At 41.3% G+C, this 27,708-nt stretch overlaps 1 long non-coding RNA gene across 1 annotated transcript; it reads right to left on the reverse strand.

Moving 5' to 3' along the window:
- Positions 1–16,399: 16,399 nt before the first annotated feature.
- Positions 16,400–18,585, reverse strand: LOC116552555. Its single transcript, XR_004269437.1, has 2 exons — positions 18,432–18,585; positions 16,400–16,901 (listed from the first exon to the last, which is right to left on the reverse strand). It is a non-coding gene; the product is annotated as an uncharacterized LOC116552555 (long non-coding RNA).
- Positions 18,586–27,708: the final 9,123 nt, after the last annotated feature.

Consider the following 27,708-nt stretch of genomic DNA (forward strand, 5'->3'; position numbering starts at 1 on the left):
GGGAGAAATGATGAAATGCACCCAAGAATTCTGAGTGTTTGACAGCAAAATTAATGCATAAATACGATATGAAAAACTTTCCTGGACAAAGGAAAAGGCAACTTTGCCCCAGCTTAATAAAAATTAACCTAACTGCAGAAAGTCTATGGCAATAGAAGAGGGTTGGTTAGCCAAAAATGTGTAGAAAAATGGGATTGCAGAGGCAAAATTTGGCATTGTGTGCTCAGTTCTTTCCAGAGGAAATCTGGGAGATTCGCCAAAGCCTGTGTGCATTTCCCTTCAAGAGGCCGTATAATGTATTGGTTAAGAATATCTCTAGGTTGCTTATAGCCATTACTGGAGATAACAACAACAACAACAACAAAAAAGAATACCTCTAGGATAGTCAGATTAACCTGGTTTGAACACCAGCACCCTGACTGACTGAATTAATTAATTACTATCTTAGACAAGATATTAAAATTACTGAGCATTGATTTCTTCATTTAAAAATTCAAGATAATAATAACAGTACCTTGTTGCTGCTTCTTCCTGGGCACACAGTGAGAGCATGTTTCCCAGCTTCTCCTGCAGTTTTAAGAGTGGCTATGTGACTTATTTCTAGCCAGTGGAATATGAGAAAAAGTGTTGTTCAACCCTTCCAGGCCTGACCCACAAAAACTTCCTATGTGCAACCTTCCTTTCTCTTTACTTTTCCACTGACTAGGTGTTGCAGAGCCTCCAACATCCCTAGTACCTGAATGACTGTGTGGAGCAGAGCCCCTTTGCCAACCTGGAATCACCTTTCATTTGGGGACTTATTTGATGAAGCAGTTAGCCATCTTAATTCATACACTACCTAATTTTAAAAAATTAATTAATTAATTAATTTCAATGGTTTTTGGGGAACAAGTGGTGTTTGGTCACATGAATAAGTTCTTTAGTGGTGATTTCTGAAATTTTGGTGCACACGTCACTGGAGCAGTGTACACTGTACCCAGTGTGTCATCTTTTATTCCTCACCACTGTCCCATCCTTTCCCCTGAGTCCCCAAATTCCATTGTATCATTCTTATGCTGTTGCATTCTTGTAGCTTAGTTCCCACTTACAAGTGAGAACATGTAGTGTTTGGTTTTCCATTCCTGAGTTACTTTCCTTAGAATAATAGTCTCCAGTTCCATCCAGATTGCTGCAAATCCCATTATTTCATTCCTTTTTATGACTATTTTATGGTATATATATATGTGTGTGTGTGTGTGTATGTGTGTGTGTGTGTATGTATGTGTGTGTATACATTTTCTTTATCCATCGATTATGGGCATTTGGGATGGCTCCATTTTTTTGTAACTGGAAATTGTGCTGCTATAAACATGAGATATACTACCTGTTTTGTTATAAGAAGTGAAAGAGATGAGTCCATGTATATATAACACATGAGACAGTGCCTGGCACATAGAAAGTGCTTAAAATGTATAGTGATTATTCTTATTCTGAACTAGACCAGACTTCTTCGAGGCTGATGCAGGAATTTGAGGATGGCAAAACTGATAAGTCAGACTCAGCTATGGTTTCATTGACTTTTTTAAATGGCCCTATTGACTACTAGACACCATACAGAATATAAACCAGTAAAATACACAGTGGCATGAGTGAGTGAACAGGTATCCGATGCCTTTCTCAAGTGATGCACCCAAGATGGAGTTGGCTCAGTAGCTCAAACAGGGTGAGGAGGTTGTCAAGTCAGAAGAGCCCATAACTGCACATTCATTGTTTCTATGCCTTTTAACCTTGGCTTGAGGGGTAAGGGGAGAAAGAGGCTATATCCGATCTAGTCTCTAAGATGGCATCTAGATTTGGGTTTATATTTTTTTGTTGAACCACAGTTATGTAATGTTCTTACTTTTTCATATTTCATTTCCCACATTTCACTGTGTCCACTCTAGGTTTCAGTGCAATAGGACAGTCCATAATGTACCACAGCCTACCATCTTTCTCCCTTCACACAAACTGTTCACTTTCCAAACTGATAGGTATTTCAGTTTAGCTTTCCTGCCTTCTGTAACTGAAACAATTATGTCCTGTAGTAAGGACACAAGCATTTGCCATGAGAGAGAAATTCGTATTACAAATTGTATTTTGATTATATAATCAGTTTTCCAGGCAGCCATACACCAGTCACTCTCTAGCCCCTACCCTGCATTATTTTTTCATGACATTTATGACTATCTAAAATCCTATTATTATTTGGTTGCTTACTTGTTTATCATGTGCCTTTTTGCTCTGATGTAAGCTCTATGAGGGAAGAAACTTTATCTTATTTGCTGCTGTATCCCAGTATCCAGAACAATGCCAGTCATAAAGTCGACACTCAAGAAACATTTTTCTCCAAATGAATTTATTGAATATATAGATGTTTGTTGTGGGTGGATTTTCCTGAATTCATTCAGTTCTGGGGAACTGATCAAAATGTTTCTAGACAAACACAGTTAATTGCTTAGGCCCAGGCCAAATCTAGTACCAAGATCAGGTTACCTTGTGAGTATCTGTTCAGGTATTCAGACAGCTGGAATCTTCAGTCAATGTGATTGCACAGCCATAAATATGTTTTAAGAATGAATGCAAATTTGTACATTATCTCTATGTAAATGTATCTAGCTTATTGTCACTCTATTACATTGCAATTCATTATTCCCATTTCTGGTGTCAGAAAAAAAATTACAGCCCTTGAGATACTTAGCTTAGAGGAGAAAATGCCGAGAAGAGATATAATCTGCCAGGTATAACAAGTCTTGTTAAATTCACCTCAAGTCTTTTGGTTAAGGTCACTAAGCTGATATATGTGAGGAACAGTCTACAACAAAGGATTCTGTGGAGTCTCTTAGGTTATTTTCATAAACGAGAAGGTAAAAGGTGAGTGAATTGATGTATGATTGAATCACCATCTCTTGAGGATGCAGCAGGGGTCTTTGGTTATGAACTTCAATAGATTGGTATGAATATCTGGAATATATTCTGATCAAACCTGGATCATTGAGCTAAAAATGAGAACAAACACACAGGTGACAGAATTATGTCCCATAAATATGTTATTGAGCTGTAACAATGGGCTGAATATAGCCAGACTAAATTTAATAGAGATACATATCAAAGCATGCACTTGGGTTCAATAAATCAATCACGCATCTGGCTAGCTAAATTCTTGAAAATCGACCATGCCATTCCCAAGCTACACAGCCAATACCCTGAAAAACTCAGTCTCGGCCAACTTACACATCCCAAGGCTAGAGCATTCTAGCCCTACTACACAAGGTCACCAGGGTAATCAGCTAATATTGTTCCTTTTTATTTTAGAGATAGGGTTTCACTCTGTTGCCCAGGCTGGAGCGCAGTGGTATGATCATAGCTCACTGCAACCTCAACTTCCTGGGCTCAAGCTACCCTTCCACTTCAGCCTCCTGAGTAGCTAGGACTACAGGTGCATGCACCAGCTATTTTTTTTAAATGGGGTCTCACTATGTTGCCCAGGCTGATCTCGAACTCCTGGTCTCATGCGATCCTCTTGCATTGGCCTCCCAAAACACTGAGATTGCAGGCATGAGCCACCGTGCCCAGCCTAATCCATTTATTGGCCCATTGGGTACCTCAGTTCCTGATTTTTTGTTCCATTCTTTGACTAAACACTTACCCTTTGGCTGTGACCATGGGGTCTCCTCTGCCACTATGATCTTCTTGTTTGCCTTGACTTCTCCTGCCCTGTGAGGCCATTCTCTGGGACCCATACTGGCACCTTCTGGCCACAGATAGCTCAAGGACAGAATGCTTGAAGCACTGACCAATTTTGGCACACAAAAAGAAAACACAGGTCTTTAGCCTTCTGTAAGTGCAACACAAACAATCTCACCATGAGACAGCCTAATAAAAACACCAGCATAAGCTTGAGCCACGCTGCTGTATTCAGGTCACTAAGGCTAGGGAGGCTGTTGCCTCTCCCTGTCCTCTCTATGAGAGTCAGACCACACCTGCTTCTGCATACCACATATGCTGTGTATCTCAAGAATTAAAGGCGAGGGGATTTGAAACCAGATTCTACAATTGCATGTTTCCCCTTTATTCTTAGAGAAGAAGGAAACAAGAAATACCCTTGCTTCTTTTAAAAAATTTAGCAAATTACAAAGGTATTCTCAATGAAGAACTTTGGAGAAGACAAATAAGCACAGAAGTATATGTAAATAAGACTGAGTGCAGTGGTTCACGCCTGTAATCCCAGCACTTTGGGAGGCTGAGGTGGGTGGATTACCTGAGGTCGGGAGTTCAAGACTAGCCTGGCCAACATGGGAAAACATGGTATCTACTAAAAATACAAAATTATCCAGACATGGTGGCACATACCTGTAGTCCCAGCTGGGGAGGTTGAGACAGGAGAATTGCTTGAACCTGGGAGGTGAGGGTTGCAGTGAGCCAAGATCGTACCACTGCACTCCAACCTGAGCAACAGAGCAGGCTGTCTCAAAAAAAAACAAACAAAAGAAAAAGATAAAAAATGAAAAGAAAATAAATATATGTATCTTCATTCTTTTTCTTTCATTCTACACATATGTATGTTTACAAAAATTGTTTCATTTTTTTTTGTTACCTTATTGTACTTTACTATATTAAGGTGTTTTCACCATGAAAATAAATATAATTCTACTGCAGGCTTATAACAGAAAGCATGTTAAAAGTTTATAAAAGTATAGAGATGGGATTTTTGTCTTTAAACTTTGAGAACACAGCATGCATACTTCTGTGCTAATGTTGATTTTTTTAAAAAGGAAAACATAAATATTCAAATTAGCTCAAAAGGATGTTCACTTGTTGGCTCCCTGGCCTGAGACTCTGAGCAGTAACTCTTCGGTTCACCTGGTCATATATCCATAGTGGGACATGTCATTATTTTATTTGCATATTTGTTGTATCAAGAGCAACCAAATAGCTTGGAAAGCATTTCATTATCCCCAAGTTGTCTTTGATAATGACTTAATTTTGTAAGAACTGAAATTCATCAGATCCAGCGTGTCATTCAAGGCTGGCTCTACTGTCTCCTTCCCACCCCCTGCCTCTGACATTTTTCTACTCTCTCACTAGGGGAGAAGAGCTGCCCTTGGTTCATTGTGATCCATGCCTTCTCCTCTCCCTGACTTGTGTCAGGTGGCTAACCTGGGGAAGTGCCAAAGGAGCAATAATTACGTTTCCATCCTGGCTGGGGGAGGCTGCTAATTTCCCTTGACCTTGCTGGTTTCCGAGCTGTTTTAGGAGAGGAAGACAGGGTTTCCAAGTTAGGAGAGGAAGACAGAGTTCCAAGTGAATGCCATCCACATATTTCCTTCCGAGACCCATAGCTTACAGGGCCCTATAGGTTATCAGCTCTTAACTTCTCCCCCCGGGAAGGAACGGAAGAAGAGATGAAACATTACTTCATGTGGAAGCCTCCTACCATCTCTATCTGAACCTGGCTCCCTCTCCCTAGGCAGCAAAAAGAAATTTCCAAATCTACCTGTATCAGCGATGGCCTGCTTGGTATTTCAGAGAAGAGGGACCCCTGAGGACTTCACTTCAGGCTCTGGGAAGAAAGTGATTCAGTCCAAAATAGCCTTTCAGAGCCTGTATGCTCAAACTAAACCAAAGTATCCCTCTTCCCATTCAGAGCCAGTGAGGACTTGTCTCCTGCTCCTCCTGTTCTCTCTGTGTGCAGTGTCCTTACCCATCTCCTGCTGGCTTACCTGGCTTTAAGTGCCACCTCAAAGCATCCCTGCACCAGGAAGTGCCAATGATCTCCCCTTCACAATGATCTAGCTCCCATGGTTTGTGTCTTCTTATTTCTTCTGACCTTCTTTCTTTCACCCTTGTGTTACAAATGTACTTGCCCTAACTTCCCCACTGGGTTATAGGTTTCTTTATGTTACAGACCACAAACCTACTATTCACCTTTGTTTCCCCCATAGGCATTCGGCAAATGAATCCTTAGCCTAAAAACTACCCAAATTTCCGGTGTCCAGGGAAAAGCCGCTTATTTCTTTTTCTTCTGGGGCACTTCCTAAGCTATCCCTCTTTCAAAACACACTTACTTCCAGCCACCTTCCAATTCTCACTCCCAGGAGCTCCCAACGGAGCTCTATTTCCCAGAATCAGGGAGAGGTCCTTGGGTTCTTTCCCAGCACAGGCCCATGTTCTACGTGCTCATGTAACACCACCTTGACCTGCAGACCGGGAGAGGTGCCAAGCAGTGCCCACAAACAACAGCTCTTCCACACTCCTCCATTCCCTCCCCAGTGTAAACCCATCACACAACCTCACTCCACTCACTTCAGGGAGAAGCTTGAGGCTCCCCTGCAGATGGGCTCCCACTTCACAGGGAGGCAGTGGGCACAGTGGAAAGCTCAGTGGCCCACAAGTTGGAAACCCAGGCTCTCGGCTAATATCTTGAAAAGCCATTTCTCTTCCAGATCTCATCTCTATAAAAATAAAATTAGTGCCTCCCAAACCTTTTCCAGCTGCATAACCCTGTGTTAAAGTGAAAGAGCATATGAAAATGAAGACCATTAAAATAAATAAAAACAGAGCTGCTCTGGTTGAAATTAAAGAGGATGTAGCTTCATTTCTCTTTCCTTTATTTCCTCACCTCCAGAGCCCCTTGGAACTTTTGGGACAAAGTCCAAAAAACTTCATCACTACAGGACATTTGAAAAACATTGAATAGATAATCCCCCAGGAGTCCTTCTAGTGTGACTTTCTGATCTCATAATGTCAAGACTGGTGATAGCTCAGTGTGGAAGGAGATCAAGGGAAGCAAAAGGTGGTTACCGAGGAGAAGCTGAGCTCTACCCAGGGATAAGATCACCTGCCTACACCTGGCAGATGAGCCACACACCAACAGTCCTGGGCCTTACTGGCAATGGGGCTGCTTTAGGACAGGGACTGAATTCTATTAATTCCTGCATTCCCACCTCTTGGCACTGTGGCTGGATCAAAGCTGTCCTTTCTCTATCATTTTTGATGACTCTTGGTAAGTCTGAGCTGCTTCCCGCACCTCCTCTGATAAAGCATTAAATTCTACCCGGCTTTGCATCTGAGCTAGTTGTGTATATGCCTATCTTGTTACTGTCCTGTAAGACAGTTGAAGGCACAGATGGTATCTTATCCACCTCTGTATCCCAGTGGCTGCCACACCTCATGGCCCATGGCGAGCCCTCAGTAAATGTGGGTGAACTGAATGACTGGCAACATACAGATTCAGAATGCTGCTGTCCTGGCCTGAAAAATAGAAAACATGCATCTTCTCCCATGACTTACATGTCAGTCCCCTGCTCTGCCCCATACCACATTCTGGACTTAGTTGGAAGGATGTCAAGAGTTCTACTCCCAAAGCAAGCCCATCTGAGTATCTACGTTCTATGGAGCCTGCTCTGTCCTTTCTCAGGCACAATGGAATGCTGAGCGTTTAATTTTGGGTTTATTTTTTCTTCATGTGTTTTAAACTACTATCATTTCTTCCTTTGTCCTCTTCCTTTAAAATCATAGCATAACATCACATCACATAACATACATGTTGCATCCAGTCCCAGGTTTGTCCCTTTCATACTAGGACTGCCTGCCTAGAAATAAGAACTCTAGCTGGTGGCATCAGGTTCTTTGGGGCGCTGGCTCCTCAGCAACCTCTGGAAGTATGTAAATGGTCTTCACAGTGTTTCAAGATGTGGATCTGTTCAAGTCACGCTATGAGATTTTGGTTTCATTTGCTTATGATCTAGGTCTGTTCTCTGAGTGCTTGCTAAAGTCAGGCAGGCCATCTGCTGCCTGCTTTATGTAGACTGTTTCATGCAGTCTTCATATCTTTTGGTTATAGGTATTTTTTTTATCAAGCCATTTTGAAGATGCGGCAACTGAGGTCAGAGAAAGTTCATGGCCACAAAACTGGAACTTGAACTGGTATCTTTCCCATCCCTAACCTGCAATCTTCTCAATAATAGTAAGCAAATGTTTACTGAGCACTTACTATGTGTCTAACAGTAGTCTAAACACTTTACATGTATTAGCTCGTTTAATCCTTGCATCACCTTTTGAGTGAACTACTATAGTGCTAATTCTACAGATGATAAGACCAAAGCTCAGAGAATTCATATAACTCATACATAACAAGGATGCAGTCCATGGCAAAGCTGGAATGTGGCCCCACCCAGCTCCAGTGAGCACCTACCCACTTCAGGATATGGACACTCCTCACTTAATACTTCACTGTAGATATTGTGGCATCTGTAACAGGTGTCACACTGAAAGAAAGCATAGGTGATCACATTCCAGCCTCTCCACCCATGACCATGAACAGAGAGATTGATCACCACCCCCTGGTAAAGACAAGATAATCTTTGGTACCGGCCTAGCCCCTAATACTAAGTGGTTATTAGCTCTCTCCTGGTTTCTTCCTTCCTAAGCTTTCTCATCTTCTCTTCTCAAGCAGACCGCATTCCAGAATCATAAACCCAGGTGAATACCCACATAAGCAAAATATAAATAGGATAATGAACTTGCTGGGAGAATATCATATGATGCAGTCCAGCAAAATATAAATAATTGAAGAGCTATCTGCTTTGGATTATGTGTGCACTTTTCACTGGCAATGTATAAAATGAGATCCCTGTTTAACACTGGGGATGGGGGCAACACCCTGATGGAATTTGACATGTCCAAAACCAAATTCCTGGCTTTGCTTCCAAGATCGGCTCCTCCCAGCGTCTTCCCCTTCTGGGTTAATGGAAGCTCCGCTTTCTCTGTTGCTCCAGCAACAAACTTTAAGTCACCCTTGGCTCCTTCCTTCCTCTTACACTCCATCTGCCGTTCATCAGCGAATCCCACTGGCACTGTCTTCAAAATATATCCAGAAGCTGAGCGTTTCTCACCATCACCACTCGCTACCACTCTAAACCAGTTTCTCTCCCTCAGTTCTACTGACATTAGGGCTGGATAAGTCTTTGTTGAAGGAGGCAGCTCTGTGTACTGGAGGATGTTTAGCAGCATCCCTGGCCTCTATCCACTAGATGCAAGCAGCACCAGCTTCCTACCAGCCCCCAGAGTTGTGGCAAACCAAACCTCTCCAGACATTAGCAAATATCTCCAGGAGGGCAACATTGCCCTTTGTTGAGAACCACTTCACACGCTCTCTCTCTCTTGCCTGCTGCCATGTAAGATGTGCCTTGTTTCCCCTTTGGCTTCCACCATGATTATAAGTTTCTTGAGGCCTCCCCAGTCATGTGGAACTGTGAGTCAATTAAACTTCTTTCCTTTAGAAATTACCCAGTCTCAGGTATTCTTTATAGCAGTGTGAAACAGACTAACACAACCCCCATCTCTACAAATTTTTTTTTTAACTGTACTTTAGGTTCTGGGGCACATGTGCAGATCATGCAGGATTGTTGCATGGGTACATACATGGCAATGTGGTTTGCTGCCTCCATCCCCCCGTCATCTATATCTGGCATTTCTCCCCATGTTATCCCTTCCCAACTTCCCTACCACCCGCTGTCCCTCCCCTAGTCTCCCCCAACAGGCCCCAGTGTGTGATGCTCCCCTCCCTGTGTCCACGTGTTCTCATTGTTCAACACCTGCCTATGAGTCAGAACATGTGGTGTTTAATTTTCTATTCTTGTGTCAGTTTGCTAAGAATGATGGTTTCCAGATTCATCCATGTCCCTACAAAGGACACGATCTCATTGTTTTTTATGGCTGCATAGTATTCCATGGTGCATATGTGCCACATTTTCCTTGTCCAGTCTATCATCAATGGGCATTTGGGTGGTTCCAGGTCTTTGCTATTGTCAACAGTGCCGCAATGAACATATGTGTGCATGTGTCTTAACAATAGAACGATTTATGATCCTTTGGACATATACGCAGTAATGGGATTGCTAAGTCAAATGGAATTTCTATTTCTAGGTCCTTGAGGATTTGCCACACTGTCTTCCACAATGGTTGAACTAATTTACACTCCCACCCACAGTGTAAAAGTGTTCCTATTTCTCCACATCCTAATTAGCTAGCTGCAGTGGTACATGCCTGTAGTCCCAGCTACTTGGGAGGCTGAGATAGGAGCCTAGGAGTTTGAGGCTGCCGTGAGCCATGATAATGCCACAGCATTCCAGCCTGGGTCACAGAGCAAAATTCTGCTTCAAAATAAATAAACTAATTCAATTTTAAAAAGAAATAAATCTTTACCCTTTCAAGTCACTGGTATTTGAATTTTTTTGTTACTATATCCCACCCCAGCCTATGCTGACTGATACATACCAGTAACTTGGTTATCTGAGAACAAGTTATTGCACTACAAGTACACTGTCAAAGCAGGAGGCCAGGGCTAATATTCCAAAAGATTCTTCAGTGGATGTTCCTGCTACAGCATTTCACAAAGTATTGTTTTCCAGAAAATGTGGGGAAGGGAAAGCAGGGGTTCTTCTGCTCATCTATGAGCTCCCAATGTTATGGACATTTCTGGCCAGTACTTCCCTGATAATAAGATGGCCCACCATCAAACACATGCCTGGTCCTCAATTGGGAATTGAAAGCCTGACACCAGTCACGTCTTTCCTCTAACACCAGGATATTTTGGTAACTTTTTCTACCTACTGGTCTCAGGGCATACCATCTCCATCATCAGAGATTTTCAAATAATGTTAAGCATCAAAAGGGAAAGAGAAAGGGAGTTTCTAGGCCTGTAACAACTTGTCTCCCTGTGCAAATACGCTCCACCTTGCCCAGTAATGTTTACACTTCCTATAACAAGGGCGACGAAATGGATGGCTTTGTCACACCCAAAACTCCAAAACTTTCTCCCAGTTTCCACACATCAGGCACCTTGCCCTTTCTCCTGTCCCTTCATAACAGTGAGTAGAATCTTCTATTGACCATTTCACAGGAACTTCACAATTTTCTCTCTTCAGGTCTGTCTCCAACTGAGAGAGTTTTTTTTTTTTAATCTAGGATGTAAATACTCCTCCTTTCTCTACCCAAAATGCCTGTACAATGCCTGGCTTATGGGGGTCTCACCTTTAAGACCCAGCTCAGGTATCACATGCTAATGAACATAGGATGCTGCCTCCCATCTACCACCAACTATGGTAGAGACAGTCATTCACTCTTTCAGGTCCTCGACCCCCATCCACCCTGACATTCACACCTGCCTGTCTTCTCCTTTAAGACTATCTCCCCTACTAGGCCAGCATCTCCTGGAAAGTAAGACTTTTGTTGATTTTTGTTTATTTTCTTCATAGACCCAACAACTAATGAATCTCCTGGTCTATCTTTTCAGATCCTTAATATGCATTTGTTTCACTGTCAAATGAATATACAGCATGTATATCCACATCAATTAACACAACTAGTTAAAAACTCAAAGTTTAAAGTGTGATTTGAGCTGTAGTAAGAAGGATAAAAAAGAAAGACTTTCACAAGAAAAAAAGCAGCACAGACAAATAAATATATGGGTATGAATATTTCTGCCTACTGTTAAGACTGATAAGCTGTGGGCCTTACAGTTTCAGATGGACACTTTAAAGTTTCTCGTTTTGGCCTGTCCAGACCACAAGACAAATACTATGGCACATTATTCCTGTAAGTTCACCCTAGCACCACCCCAAGAGAGTGCCTCCTTAAATTTTGTACCCTGGTAGCTGCACTGGCCTCATGCCTCCCTTGAGAGAAGGACTCAATCTTGAATTGACAGTTATTAAATACTTAAATATTTTAAAACCCATTGTGTTCGATGAGGTCCCTTCCCCTTCTGGCGTGACCATGCTAATTACAGCATGCTCTGTGTGTAATGTGTCCCGTTTTGACATACCAGGCAGCAAATGTGGATATGCTTGGAATCATTCTTGACTCTTCCCCCTCCTCTCATATAACTAGCAGAATGGTGGTGAGACATCTTCCATCTTGTTTTTCTATGAAAGGGTGAAGTTAGGGGGAGCAGAACAGGAGAGAAAGAGCACAGCAGGCAGATGCTGTGGGGTGACAGTCATTGGCTGACTGATCTGTGAACACTTGTGAAAGACCCTCGGGTATTCTCTGGTATAACCGGTTGAGACTTGGAAACAATGGGCAGGTGGGAACAGAAGCCAGGGCAATTTAACTACAACGCATCTTTATCCATAGGGTGGTGGGGCCTGAGGAACCTGGTTTCTTACCTTTTCAGCATCACTTATGACTCCTCCAACACAACCCCCCTATGCCAATAGGTCTTTCCTCTAATCTTGAGAACACCAGATTCATTTCCACATGTATTCTTTTTTGCCCCCCCGAGATGGAGTCTTGCTTTGTTGCCCAAGTTGGAGTGCAGTGGTGAGATCTTGGCTCACTGAAACCTCCACCTGCTGGGTTCAAGCAATTCTTTTGCCTCAGCCTCCTGAGGGGCTGGGATTACAGGCACACACCGCTGCACCCAGCTAATTTTTGTATTTTTAGTAGAGATGGGATTTCACCATGTTAACCAGGCTGGTCTTAAACTCCTGACCTCATGATCTGCCTGCCTCAGTCTCACAAAGTGCTGGGATTGCAGGCGTGAGCCACTGTGCCCAGCCACCATGTGTACTCTTTTGCTCATATTGTCCAACTATCTACACATCCCTTCTCCCGTGCTTATTGTATCTCACCTGAGCAATCCTTCAAGACCCACTCCTATTTGCTATCTTTGTTTCAACCAGTCCCTGCCTCTGCTCTCAACATCTGCCACACTGCATTATCATCCACTTAGGCACTTAATTGCATGCTGTCTCATATCATTATTTCAATGTTTCCCAAGTATTCATCTTGCTTGCCTAACTTGACTGGTTCCCTCTGAGTTCAGGAACTTGGTCATGAATATCTGCTGTATTTTCTGTATGAGCCTTTATGCTTCCACAGATGGTAAAGGTTGATACCTACTGAATGGGTGGATAAAGAGATAGAACATAAATGTGGTGTTGGCACACTTCTTTATATATAATTCTGCCATAATGGCATCACTGATTTCTCATTATAACTCAACTTGTTTTGGTAGACTGGAGACAGACTTTTCTGATGTGTTCATGCTCTTACTCCATCACTGGAAAGGTATACAGTAGAGGGAAGATGCAAGTATACTGCCTACATAAGCTTTAGGAAGTCAAGCGCTATCACTTTATCCAGTTTGCCACACCAGAAAGAGGGAAATAATAGCAGTAGGAGCGATGGTAATGATTAAGAGGCATTGTGGTGATTGCTTCGCACCATCCATAGGCTATTTGTTTGTTTTCCTTAGCTCCTCTCAAAGCACATGGACTAACAGACTAATGCAAATGAATCGGCATAATTCCTTCTCCTGCTACTGTTATTGGTTCAGGGTGGGCGCTTGCCCCAACTTGAGGCCAAGGAGTATAGGGAGGATGTTTGCTTGCTGCTTCTGGGAAGAAGCATTTTTACTAAGTGAGGCTTTCCCAAAGCTTTGCTTTTTTTTTTTTCTTCTCTCTTTTTTTTTTTTTTTTTTTTTTTTTTTTGAGACAGGGTCTCACTCTATCACCCAGGCTGGAGTGCAGTGTTGGGATCTCAGCTCACTGCAACCTCCACGTTCCAGGCTCAAGAGATTCTGGTGCCTCGGCCTCCCAAATAGGTGGGACTACAGGCATGAACCACCACACCAGCTAATTTTCGTATATTTTAGTAGAGATGGGGTTTCGCCACGTTGCCAAGACTGGTCTTGAACTGCTGATCTCAGGCAGTCCATCCACCTCGGCCTCCCTAAGTGCTAGGGTTACAGGCATGAGCAACCACGCCCAGCCTTCCAAAGCTTTAGATGAAGCTGACACTGTGGAAACCTTGGCAGAAGATTAGAAAGAAACAAGGTCCTGGTGGCATTGTTTAGCAGGCAAATCAATGTATCCCTAAATTCCAACATCTAACCTAAAGTTAAATGAACTTTACCATCCAAGCCACTTAGAATTGGACTTTTAGTTACTTGCAAACAATTTAGTTATTTGCAACCAAATATAACTAACGCATATGTAATAACCACAACGATAATAATATGTGCACTACAAACTCACAGAATAATTGGGAAAGTAAAAGCTAATCACAGATGTAAAACTGCTGTGCCTACTTTATTATGCAAATATTTGTTGCTGAGAGCCTCTTGGTTAAGATACCTTCCCTCAAGAGACAAAACTTGAAAAGAATCTTAATGTGGAGGACTTGGGTTGTTCATATGGGGATTTAAAAAAAAGTCTCAACAGTTTATCAGAAAGCTTAAGACATTAAGATTCAAGCTGAACAGAACAGGAAATGTGGCAGATACTGTACATGACAAACTTTCTAGAAGGAAATGATTTACATAAAAGCTGGTGCCCAGCACAGAGTAAGTGCTAAATAACTCTGTTTTTAAATGTTATTTGAAAAAGAAAAAAAGATTAATCATCCATGGTACAAAATTTAAAAGTTACATAACTGTGGAGTCTTGCGTCTTCCCTGACCCCCACCTCCAGTTATCCAATATATTTTTCCAGAATTAGTCTGTTCATAACATATATATATAATTTTTTTCTCACAAATGTCAGCATCCTATACACTGTTCTGCATTTTTTTTAAATCACATAATGTATCTTGAAGGTCTTTCCATATCAGTGTCTAGAGAGCAGTCTATTTAAGAGCTGCAGAGAACATCAAGTATGGCCCAATCACAATTTATGTTTCTACGAATTTAACGGGTTTTATTGTTGGACATTTAGACAGTTTCTGGCTGCTTGGGATGTGCAACAATGATGTAATGATTATCCTTGCAGGGACTTCATTGCACAAAACCGGAAGCCTATCTGCAGGATAAATTCTGAGTTGCGGAGTTGGTGGTTTACAGGGCAGAGGTACAGTCGCTTTATCTTAATTTTTGAATTCACGAATGTTGAATTTGATGAATTCGTGGGAAGCCCCGCGGGGCGCCTAAACAGCTCTCCAGAGGCTGCGGTTGTCACGGATGATTGCGGGACCCGCAGACTGAGTCTCCCGGTGCTCCGCCCCGCCGCGCCCCGCCTCCCGTCCCACCGCCGACCCGCCCCTGCGAGCGCCCGGCCAGGAGCCCCTCGCTGGAGGACGAGGCACGTGCGATTCCACGTGAGCCTCCCGGGTAGCGCGCAGATGGGAAGTGCGCATGCGCCTGCCGCCGGAAAGTAGGTCAGACTCCTCCTCTCACGTGACCTGCTCCCCTTAGCTACCCTCGGCGCCTCCCCGCCAGGGAGCAGCCGGGATGCGCTCGCAGCCAACGTGACGGGGCCGGGCGCGGGCGGTTCGGCGAGCGCCCAGCGCCCGCGAGGATTTGCCGGTTCTCTTCCCACCCAAGCGCTCCGCTCAGAAGTCGGGCGGGCAAAAGGGAGCGCCGCGCGAAGTATCTGGGAGCCGGGCTGGAAAATGAATGGGGTCAGAAAGCGAGCTCAAATCGCTGATATCTGGCGCAGGGCTGCGTCCACTTTCAAGCTTTCTAAGGCAGATCTGCCTGCAAGAAGGAAACGCGCATCGCCTTTCAGTATACATGAATTCACACCGATCGTTTGCACGTTTGCAGTCCCAGTTTGTGCACTATGTAGAACAACTCAGGCATGAAAACGAACTTTGCAAGAAGAAGTGGAATGCTGATGGTTCCTGGAGTTTTGCGGGAATATTCCCCTGGCCCCAGTTCTAGTCTCCCACTCACTCCCTCCCCAAAGACACTCCTACTAGAAAGCTTGATTTCCTACCTTCCACAAGAGACTTGAGGGGCGATGTTGCTGCTGCTGTTGCTGCTGGCGACTGGAGAGGGTTGGGGAGCAGGAAATGAAGGCAGGTCTGAATTAGCTGAAGCTAAATTCTATATATCAGAAATAATTTTATTTCTTCACCTTTGCTTTCTGATTTTTAACTTGTTGCACAAATGACAGACTCCGCCTCAGTGAATTGCAATCCGGTGGGGGACACTAACTTGCAAAATTAACAGGTTACAATGCAGTGGGCTTTACATGTTTTAATAGAGGTGTGCCTAGGTGTTATATAAGCTCAGTGGTGGGTACCCTGAGTCTTGAAGACTAAGTGGGAGTTAGCTGACAGAGGAATAAGGCAGAAGGGGTGGAAAGTGTTCCAAACAAAGGGAACTACTAATAGTTACATAATATTTCCCCCAAGAAGTTTTTACTATACATATCTTAGCCATGCATATGGTTGGAATATGTGTTGTTTGGCTTACATTTATGTTATTCTAAGACAGTCTTGAATGAACATTGTTGTGCATGAGGCTTCCTCCCACCACTTTTAATAACCCCTAGGAGTTGGGATTGCTATATAAAAGATACAAACGTTTTGTAACTTTCGATAAAGTATTGTCAAATTATTTTCAAAAAAAAAGTTGAACTAATTTGTACCAATATTTAGCCTTCAGAAGGAAAATTGCCCATTATTTATTTCAAATCAATGAAGCCTTGTGAAATTAACACTTGATTCACTAGAACTCCAGAATCATGATAAACATGCATTTCTGCTTTGTATGACCCATGATAAAAGTCTAATTGAATTCAGGTTTACAAATTGGAAAATATCAGATCTGTACATTTAATTCGTACAGGGAACACCCAGCATGGACAAGGCGGGAGTTGGGGACAAGAGTGAAAGTGGTACAAACTAAAGCCTCACCAAATGCCTGTCTCTGATTGCTCCTTTCTTACCGTACATCAAGGGTGAAAGAGAAAGCAGCTCACACAACCCAGAACAAGCAAAGAGGTTTTCACACCCCTCTGCAAATGTCAAAATCAAAGGGACCTAGGGTTTGACCCAAGAGGTCACTTTAACTTGCAGGCAAAAAGCTGATCAGGTGTTGGTGAATTTCTGGAAGCCTGCTTGCTTCCTCAATCGATTTCTGTTGGCATCTGTACCTGCAAGAAAAAAAAACAGTACTGTGAAGAATGTATCTTGTTTTTTGCCTGTATTAAGCTAGATCATTAAGGAAATCTGAAGCATGGGACAGAGTTATAACTTTTCAAACACATGGCTGTAGCTCATACTCTGGCCATTTTCCTAATATCTATCCTTCACCTTGCATATCAATCTTATTATTTCAGCTGGTGGGGGTGCTTACCTCCTCTCTGAGTTCAGGGGTTTTGGACTTGACCAAATTAACAAATAAGGGATTGCTGTTTGTTTTGCTTTGTTTGGGTTTTATGTTTGTTTATTATTTGCTTTTAAAATTTTATTATAATAACATTTAACATGAGATCTACCCTCCTCAAATTAAGTGTAAAACAAATTATTGTGGATGGTAGGTGCAATGTTGTACAGATTTCCAGAACTTATTTATTTTGTTTGACTGAAACTTTATGCCCAATGATTGGTAACTCCCCTTTTCCTCCTCACTCCAGCCCCTAGAAACCACCATTCCACTCTTTGAGTCTTTGAATTTGACTATTTAAAATTCCTCAGCTAAATGGAATCATGCAGTGTTTGTCTTTCTGTGACTAGCTTATTTCACTTAGCATAACATATGCAAGCTTCATCTATCTCATTTCATATTGCAGAATCATGCGGAAGATGCACTTGGAAGAGTGCCTGGCACATATTAAGGGTACATTAAAAATTAGTTGTTATTATTATTAGGGTTACAATGACTGACTCAATCAGAGGAAAGCCTGGACTTGTTATAGTTACTTGATGCCATCCTTTCTTCTTGGGTAGAAATAGAGAAGCATGTATAACTACTGATGCCATCTTTCCACATTGAGAGGAACCAACCCAACCACACGCCTGATAAATAGGGAGAAGCAGAGGAAGCCACACCCTGATCAAACTGCACTTGAAGCCTGTACTACCTCTTGACCTTTGAGCTGTTTGAGCTAAATGCATCCCATTTGTTATTTTAGAATTGGGTTTTCGGGTATTTGCCAACACAGACATCCTGATTCCTGGCCTTCATTTTATTTTTTTAGGCAGGGTGTTACTCTGTCACCCAGAATAGAGTGAAATGACATGATCTCAGCTCACTGCAGCCTTGACCTCCCAGGCTGAAGCAATCCTCCCACCTCAGCCTCCCAAGTAGCTGGAACTATAGGCGTGTACCACCATGCCTGGCTAAGTTTGTAGAGACAAAGTTTTGCCATGTTGCTCAAGCTCAAGCAATTTGCCCACCTTGGCCTTGAACTCCTGGGCTCAAGCAATTTGCCCTTGGCCTCCCAAAGTAACGGGATTACAGGCATGCACCACCATGCCTAGACCAGGTTTTCATTTTCATTTTAACTAAAGGGTCGAAATGATGACACAGACACTCCATTTTGAGCATGCAGTTGTTAAAGAGTGGAATTAAATTTCACATCCATATCAAATGAATGAAACATCCAATGTATTAGTTTGCTAGAGCTGACATAACAAAGTACCACTGACTGGGTGGCTTAAAAAAACCTTTATAGTTTTACAGCTCTGGAGGCTAGAGGTCCAAAATCAGCACATCAACAGGGTAGGTTTCTTCGGAGTCTCTCCTGGCCTTGTAGATGGCCGTCTTCTTCCTGTTTCTTCACATGGTCTTCCCTCTTCATGTGTCTTTGTCCTGATTTCCTCTTCTTATGAGAATACAAGTCATATTGGATTAGGGCCTGCCCCAATGACCTCGTTTTAACAAAATTATCTCTTCAATGACCTTATTTCCAAATATAGCCACATTCTGAGTACTGGGAGCCAGGACTTCAACATATGAATGGGACAGGGGAGGGGACACAATTCAGCCCATAACATCCAACAAGGCATTAATGATATGATATCGATGATTTGATACCAGAACTTTACCCTGATACAAATGTTCTTCTCCAGGTTTTTGTTTAGGGGCCAGAGAAGGAAGAGAGATTGAGAATAGGAAAGCTCCTCTCTGAGAATAGATCCAGAAAAACAGCATGTAATGAAGATTTGGCTAAGCCTACTCTCAAATATCTGTTCTGGAAGGACAATTCACATTGATAACAGGAAAGCTTATATAAAAATAACCTTGGTTATTTCACTTTTTGTGAGCCTCTGTGAGGACGGGCAACTTTGCTGAAGAATCTGTTACAGGCTGATCTTTTTTTCTCTGTTAACACTTCTTAGCTAAAGTTTTGGTGTTTTATTGAAGAATGGAATCTCATTTCTGGACATGGTTGAACAGCTGTTTCTGTGTTCTTTCTAATTTCAGTGAGGCAAGGTTCCAAAAAGGAATAGAAAGCTTGGTTTGCATTCTGAAGTTGGCCGTGGAATTGAATGGTTTGTACTGTAGGAAAAAGCTGTGTGACACAGAAGTCACTTCCCCACGTTGGTCTCAGTTTCCCTTAATGTAAAATAAAGCAGTTGGACTCCATGATTTCAATGTTGTGTCCATCTATTCACCATATGATTAAATGGAAAAAAAAAAAAAGTATTTTGGTTTATTTGTTGGTCTTTGTTAGTAAAAACTGAGGCCGGGAGCAGTGGCTCACGTCTGTAATCTCAGCCATTTGGGAGGCTGTGGTGGGCGGATCACCTGAGGTCAGGAGTTCAAGACCAGCCTGGCCAACAAGGTGAAACCCCATCTCTACTAAAAATACAAAAATTAGCCAGGTGTGATGGCACATGCCTGTAATCCCAGCTACTTGGGAGGCTGAGCCACAAGAATTGCTGGAACCTGGGAGGCGAAGTTTGCAGTGATCCGAGACCGCGCCACTGCACTCCAGACTGAGTGATAGAGCAAGAATCTGTACCCCCACAAAAAAAAGTCCCTGCATTTATCATTCCCAAAACCCTTTCCTAGCATTCAAGTGTCTATTAAACTCCATCTACATCAGGTATTCATGGCAGACAAGTAAGGTACATTTCTCTGAGAATCAGATGATCCATATCTCATCCATTGTTGAGAACATCTGCCCATCTTTATCTCACTGCATAAATTTGTTTTTCTTCCAGTGAAGAAAGAGACAGGGAAGAATAACTGTTGGTAGTGGGAGCCAGCATTGGAAAGAAAATATTTCATTATTGCTACTGAGTGTACTAAAGATACACACCTGGCTCCAGCCCAGAGGTTTGTAACCAGGGAAGCACATCAAAATTACCCATGAAATTTCTAAAAGCACATGTCTGTAACTCTACCTCTCAAAATTTTGAATCAGTAAGTCTGAAGAAGGGCCTGAATCTGTAGGAAATTCCTACAAATATAATGGTATAAGTTTGCTCTAACCATTTCCTCATTTCCATTAATTCATTCCCAGGTCCTTTTAGTCAGTTATACCAAAACATCTTGTATTGCATATTATTGGAAATATACCTATATTTAAAAGGAGCAACTCTTTCTTTCCCAAAGTTACATATTAAGTGTTTTAGTTGGTTGTAAGAAACAAAATTAAGTACTCCAGAAAATTTTACCTGATTTGCCATCCAAATGCAGTTAGCCTTTCTGAAACTAGATATATGTTTTGCTACAGAGATTATGTATTGTAAACAGCAACAAAAACTTTCTATGGTATTTGCAATAAATAGAGAGTAATATTTGATATCAGTGTTCTTTGTTAAATCACCGAGGTACATTCTGAAATTACAGCCCTAAAATAATAAGAGACTTGATTCAGCCAACCCTCCTGGTGGGTTTATTTAAGCAAATTGTATTTGTTTGCTGAACTGTGAATTAAACAGGTTTTAACCTTCCATTCCTTCAGACTTGCATTTCTGTAGCTGCATATGGAATTTGTTCATATTAGACTCTAGTTAAGAGCATTCAGGAAGAGAAAAAGAGGAAACATTACTCAAAGCACAGAAACACAAAGAATTGCCCATTTCCTTCAGAAGTCCAGTTCTTAGAGCAGTGGAACAAACCAAGGTTTTGCAGTTAAACAGAACAGCCTTGGCCCCTAGCTCCCTCTTGCCACTGTCAGTCTACATGTGCAGCTCTCCTTGTGACTTTCCCTTCAGGACTCTTATCTGAGCAATGGTGGTAATCACACTCACATGGCAGGTGGCTGTGAGGATCAGAGTAAATATGATGCATGTGAAATGCCTGGCACGTAATGGGCACCCTCAAATAGTTGCAGGCATCGTTTTTATTATTTTCTTAGGAAAAAAATAGATGTAAACAAGCCAGGATTTACTTTTTTTTTTCATAGTTTTATATTGATGAGATAAATTCAAAAAGAATTTGACTAAATTTGGAAGGCTCATATTTGCCTCTTTGTAAATGGAGATGCCAACTCTGAAGTGGCTGCTTCTCTATAGATGAAGCACAAAATGTTAAGGTGTTTGTGACATTTTCAAAGGCATCAAAAGAAACCCTTACAATGCCTTTGAACTACACATTAGCTGTGAATTGATGGCTTCACTTGAAATCTAATGAAAACTCAAACTCTCTAGATTTGAGTTGCTGTTACAATTTGGCACAATCTTTTTGAATGTGGGGGAAATGTATCCAAATAGGACATGTAGTGTTTGAAATGTCTCAGGTCTTATAGAACCTAAGATTAGTAAATACAAAGCAGGTGGCTATGAACTGTACCTAGTTGTTGTAAGGGAATGGGAGAAGAAAACTGAGCCCTTAAAAAGATTAACCTATTCAGGTTCTGAACCTGCTTGGGGACACTCATATATCAACCTAAGTGTCCAGATAAGTGGAAGAAGAAAGGAAGGAAGGGTTGTGATACTAAGATCAGATATTCAAAATCAAGGGGAGATTTTATAGTTATGAATGGTCCAGTCCCCAAAGAAGATATAACTATCATAATTTTTTGTACTAACATAGCAAAAAAAAACACAACTAATATAGTTGAAATAATATATCTATACCAGCTGTTTCTTCTATAAATAGAGAATACATTTTAAGTGCTGAAACATTTGTAAGAATTACCTTTTTTCATAATTTTGTATCAGTGAGATAAATTCAAAAGGAAATGGACTAGATTTGGAAGGCTCATTTTTGCCCCTTTGTCTTACTATGTCCCTAATATCACATACTGGGACACAAATAAACATTTGATAAATTATCAGATATGGGCATAGTGTTATCAATGGTTGACTCTGAAGATGAGGTTCCAAGTGATCTTGATTTTTTTGTGTTCTTTTATATTGTTTGAATATTTTATAACCAACGTTTATCATTTCTATAAGGAAAAATAGGTTCTTTTCATCAAAAAAAAAATACCTACTATTCCTGAACACTTAATATGTTTAGGTGCAGATATTAAGCATGTGTCCTGATACATTTCATTTCATTCTCACAACAGCCTCTGAAGTAGAATTGCAAAGATTGATAGTTTCTCTCCCCACACATGTCTTTTCTCTACTACTTCTATAATCATAGAGGATTTAGGTAGGCATGTGCCACCCTGCTGAAGACTACATTTCCCAGCTTCCCTTGCTGCTAAGTGTGGTCATAGGATGATTAATTGGATGTGAGTAAAAGAGATGTGTTCAATTTCTGCTCCCTCTCCACCTTTTAACCTTTCTTGCTGCTAGAACATGAACCCAGTGAACATGGTCATGAACCCTAGTCAACAAAGCTGAAGACAGCCACCCTTTAGGAGATGGAGACTAACAAGAGAGAAGAAACCTGTGTGCCTAGTACCATGGAACCCCAGAGCAGCTGTGGACTGTTTATAATCAGACCGTTATGCAGGGAGAAATAAACTTCATATTGTTTAAACTGTTAATTTGGTATCTGTTAAAGCAGTAAAATTAATCTTGTTATTTTACATTGTGTTGCTTTTCTTTCAAGAAACATAACATGCACATTATGTTTTACAATGATAATTATTAAAAATATTTGGACTTTATTTTAGGTTGAATATATTTTAATGCTCACCAATAATGCTTATATGCCTCAACATCATAATCATGCTCAGGGCCCCTAATGATATCTTTCCATTCCAGAGAAAACATACAGATGATATTTTTCCACAGTTCTTACATGCTTGAATGACAATTTGACTGCTTTTAGAATTCTTGAGTCATACTCTTTTCCCTTTAAATCTCTAGGGATTGCTTAAAAAAAACATCTACTGGGCTAAAGGGAGAGTTGAGATATTTGAGAGCAGCCTAATCATTTCTTCTTTTAAAATAACCAACTTTTCTACTAGGGTACCTGTGGATTGTAAACTCTAGATAAACAACATCATAAATGTGACAGCATTGGTCAATATTTAATCATTTTTAAAGAACATGGTAGCCTCTTCAATGTGTAGATTTCTGGTTGCTGTCATTCTATTTCCTTATTATATCATTTAATTTTTCTTTTTATTCAGTTATCATCTTCAGAAACATCAACTGTTATCTAACTGATTCATCCCTTCAACAAGTGTTAAGTAAATGTTGACTTTCAAGTGCTGGTTCTTAATATTACTGTGTGCCAGGCATTGTTCTAGGTACCAACACTAGAATAATGAACAGGATAGAAAGCATTTCTACTCCATGGAGCATATCTTTTAGTGGCAAGAGAAAATAAGCCAAGAGAAGAACTAAGCAAGATAATTTCAGATAGAGATATGTTTTAGGAAGAAAAATCAGGGTGATATGATAGCATGACTGCCATGGACCTGCGGATTAAGGAAACTTCATTGAGCTGAACCCTGAGTGACTTGAAGAAGCCTTTATGCAGAGATCCTCAACCCCTCTTTCTTTGTGACACTCCATATCCACCCTACAGAAAATCCTGCTGAGCTTTGTTTTATTTTTAAAATTTGTGTTAATATTATTATTATTGTGTGTGTGTGCTGAGGGCGTTTCAAAATATAGTACATTTCCAAATATATCTTGAATCAGACCACTTATCATCTCAGCTGCTACACCCTAGACCAGGCCACTTTATTCCTCAACTACTCTTTCTGGTTCCATGCTTGTGTCTACCCTCTGCAGTACACTTTATATTCAATAGTCACAAAATTTCTGACAAATAAGTTTAATTGTATCACATGCACAAATCCCTGCAATGGTTTCCTATGACGGAGGAGTTATTTTCTAGCAGAAACCATTAATTCCTTCTTCCTTTAGTAACAAAATTACCCGATTTTAGCTAGGCACATTTACCAGCTTCCCTTGCAGCTAGTTTTGGCCATGTGATCATATTCTGGCCAATGGGTTATGAGCAGAAGTGAGGTGAACAATTTCCAGGTTGTGCCTCAAGAGGAAAAGGGTTGTCCTCTCTTCCTTTCTCTCAGTTTTTTTGGCTGGAACATGGACCCATGTGGTGGCAAGCTTCCCTCTACTGTGAAGAAGATTGCAAACCCTGGGGAATGGTGGAAAAACAAGAAATGTAGCCCCTGATACTGTGGAAGCCCTCAAGCTGCTTACCCTTAGACTGTCACATGTGAGAGGAATGAACTTCTGTATTATTTAAATCATCTGAGTTCTTTAGGGATATGATCAAAGATGATGTCTGGCACTTCTGAATCATGCCCTTAAGAAAAGATTGCCTTGTCTTTCCCTGTCTCTGCTGTGTGGGATGCAAATACAATGGCAGCAGAGGGCAGCCATCTTACTTTTAGAAACGGAAGCATCAGCTTGAGGAGAGCAGAGCAACCCTACAATCCCAGGCTGCCTACCTCTGAAGAGTTATACGAGAAAGAAACAAACTTCTAACCTATTGGAACCCCTCTACTTTCTAAGCCTCTGTTGCAGCATCTTAGATTCTACCCAAATGGCATCTTTTACACTCAAATTAAGTGAAATCTGAAGTTCTTAACACAAAGAAGGATATGCCTATCTCATAGGGAGGTGAATAGCCAGCACAGTGTCTGCAAGAAAGCAAATACTAAAAATATATTACTTTCCTTCCTTTCCCTGCACTTCACTCAGTACAACATTTTAACGCCTGGAATCCTAAAATCAGTGTAACCAAGTTTTAATGAGAAGCTAAATACCTGTAATTAGAAAAGATTGTTCTTAGGAGAATAGCATCACTACATAAGCATGTCAGAAGATGTCTCACTATATTTTTGACATGAAAAAGGTTCCAGTTTTTTGGGAAAGTGGGGCATTATTGATTTTATGCCTTATAACTGTCATCGTTTTTCATCCAGTCTATGCCTTAATTTTCTTACTCTTCCCAGAGTGACTAGAGAGGAATGAATTCATTAGACATTCGAGAGGAGAAGCTTGGTGTGTTAGCACAGCATTGTGGTACCAGCACTTTTCTTAGACAGTTAAAGCCTGAGAATGTCAACCCACTGCTAGGGCATTAATTAAATTGGGCAGCAATCAGAGCCATGATTAGACATTTATGAAATAATGAGGGGAAGCCTTACCTTGGCCAGCCCCCAGTGGCTGCTGCCACTACAGGGAACAAAGGAACCAACTGGGTTTTCACTAAACACCAAGGATGAGATAGGCACTTTAGGTATATGGTTTCCTCCATTCCTTGCAAGATTCCTATACAGTAGTCATTACGATCCCCATTTTAGTGATGAGAAAACTGAGGCCTGGGAGACTTGGCTATTTGCCTAAGAACTGAACCAGGTAGTTACAAAGCCAGATGCTCTTCCATGTCTGCATGTGTTAAAAGCTCATGCTCCTTCTCCCCAGTTTCCTCATCCTTCCCCACCCCTCAATTCCAGCCTCTGAAAATATGACAAAGAGAGGTGAGCTCTAGTTTGGGAATCGGGAGATAGCAATTCCAATTCCACCTCTGCTCATGACTTTAGGCGCTCAAGGCTTCAGTCTCCTCATCTGATGTGAACCTTCAGACTATTGCAGGAAGGAAGACACGGAATCTGCAGCTGGTAAGGAGTGACCTAAAAGGCTTTAGAATCAGCATTTTAGGCTGACTCCTCCGCTCCCACTCCTTACATTTACACACATCCTCTGGGGCACAGTTTCCTTGCATTCCCCAAGAAAACCAAGAATTAACTGCTCCATTCACTACGTTTTTATTAAACACCTCCTAGGTCCCTTACATTGTGTCTGGGTTACATAGATGAACAAGACACAACCTGTGATTCCTGGTCTCTTAGAGTTTACAGTTAAGTAGGAGGCAAAGGTCAAAGGCAAACAGATAAAGAAACAGTTACACACTTTAAAAAGCATGCAGAAAAAACGAATAGGGGTTTGAGAAAAAGAGCAACATGACTTTAGAGAAGGCAGCCACTTGGGAACGTAATAATGAGGCTGAGCTCTAAAGGATGAGAAGGAAGTAACTGCTTTAGGGAGAGTGGCTGATATGGTTTGGATATTTATTTGTCCCCTCCAAATCTCATCTCCTAATGTGATTCCCAATGCTGGAGGTGGGGCCTGGTGGGAGGTGTTGAGTCATGGGGGCGGATCCCCCATGAATGGCTTGGTGCTGTTCTTGCTGTAATCCGTAATGAGTTCACAGGAGATCTGGTTATTTAAATGAGCCTGACAACTTTCTCTCTCTGTGTCTCTGTCTCTCTCTCTATCTTGCTTCCTCTCTTGCCATGAGATGTGCTGGCTCCCACTTCGCCTTTTACCATGATTGTAAGCTCCCTGAGGGCCTCACTAGAAGTAGATTCCTGCACCACATTTGCTGCACAGCCTGCAGAACTGTAAGCTAAAACAAACCTCTTTTTTTTTTTTTTTTTTTTAGGAATTACACAGTCTCAGATATCCCTTAATAGCAAAAGTGAACTAACACAGTGGCAGAAAGAGCTTGAGGTAGAGGGGACAGCATATGTAAAGACCCTGAGGCTGGAAGGAAATTGATAGGTTTGAGAAACTGAGGCTTGAGTTAGTGAAGCTGGAAATATAGTCAGGGGTGAGAAGCCGCGGGGCAAGGCTTGAAAGCTGTGGGAAGGAGCTGACATTTTAACTGAAATGCAACAGAAAGCCAGAGAATTTTAAGTTCTGAAGAAGTGATTTGACCCCTTTCCCTCTTTATTCCTAATTCCTTTTGGGGGCGACTTTTATTGATGTTTGACCCACACTGGGAAAAGTCCACACATTGTATGTGTTTAGCTCAATACATTTTAACTATGCAGAAATTCCTATTTAATCATCACCAAGATCAAGAAATAGAACATTATCCCAACCCCAGATTTTCCCGTCATGGTCCATTCCATTCACTTACGCAACCCATATCTGTGCGGAAGCTGGTTCCTATGGCTTTTGAGTGCCAGTTATCAAATATTCAGGAGTTTATGAACTTACAGTTAAACACAGCTATTCTTAAAAAGAAATTTATATAAACTTCCAATTAAATAAATTATATTAAAAACAAAGGTAAGAAATTCTAGAAAATGCAAACTAATACTTAGTGGCAGAAGGCAGGTCAGTGTGGCCTGGGGTAATGGAGGGCTCAGAAAGGGGCATGAGGAAAATTTGGGGGTGGTAGATATGGTCATTATCTTGATTATGATAATGGCTTCATGGGTGTACACAGATGTCAAAATTTATCAAATTGTTTACTTAATCATGTATAGTTTATTATATATCAATTATACCTCAATAAAACTATCGAAGAGAAAAAAGTGTCTGAAACATAGCTCAGTAAGCATTTGTTGAAAAGATAAATATAGACTAGATTGGGAGTGTTCAAAGATGGTGGAAATCAAGAGTGTCATTGGATATTTGCAGTCATTTTAGTCCTGTGTTCTCAGGTGACATTAGCTGTTGGAGTTTTACATTTGTAGGAGAGTGAGATGCTAGAAAGATAATTTGGCACACAATAATAGGTAATAAATATTCAGAATTCATTACTTCCTAATTTCGCTATGTTATACACTTATTTATGCTCTTGAGGTTATTTATGTATTGCATCTGTCT

The sequence above is a fragment of the Sapajus apella genome, unplaced genomic scaffold (genome assembly GCF_009761245.1).
Source record: "Sapajus apella isolate SASKATOON/1434 unplaced genomic scaffold, GSC_monkey_1.0 scaffold12, whole genome shotgun sequence".
In the NCBI taxonomy this organism is placed as follows: domain Eukaryota; kingdom Metazoa; phylum Chordata; class Mammalia; order Primates; family Cebidae; genus Sapajus; species Sapajus apella.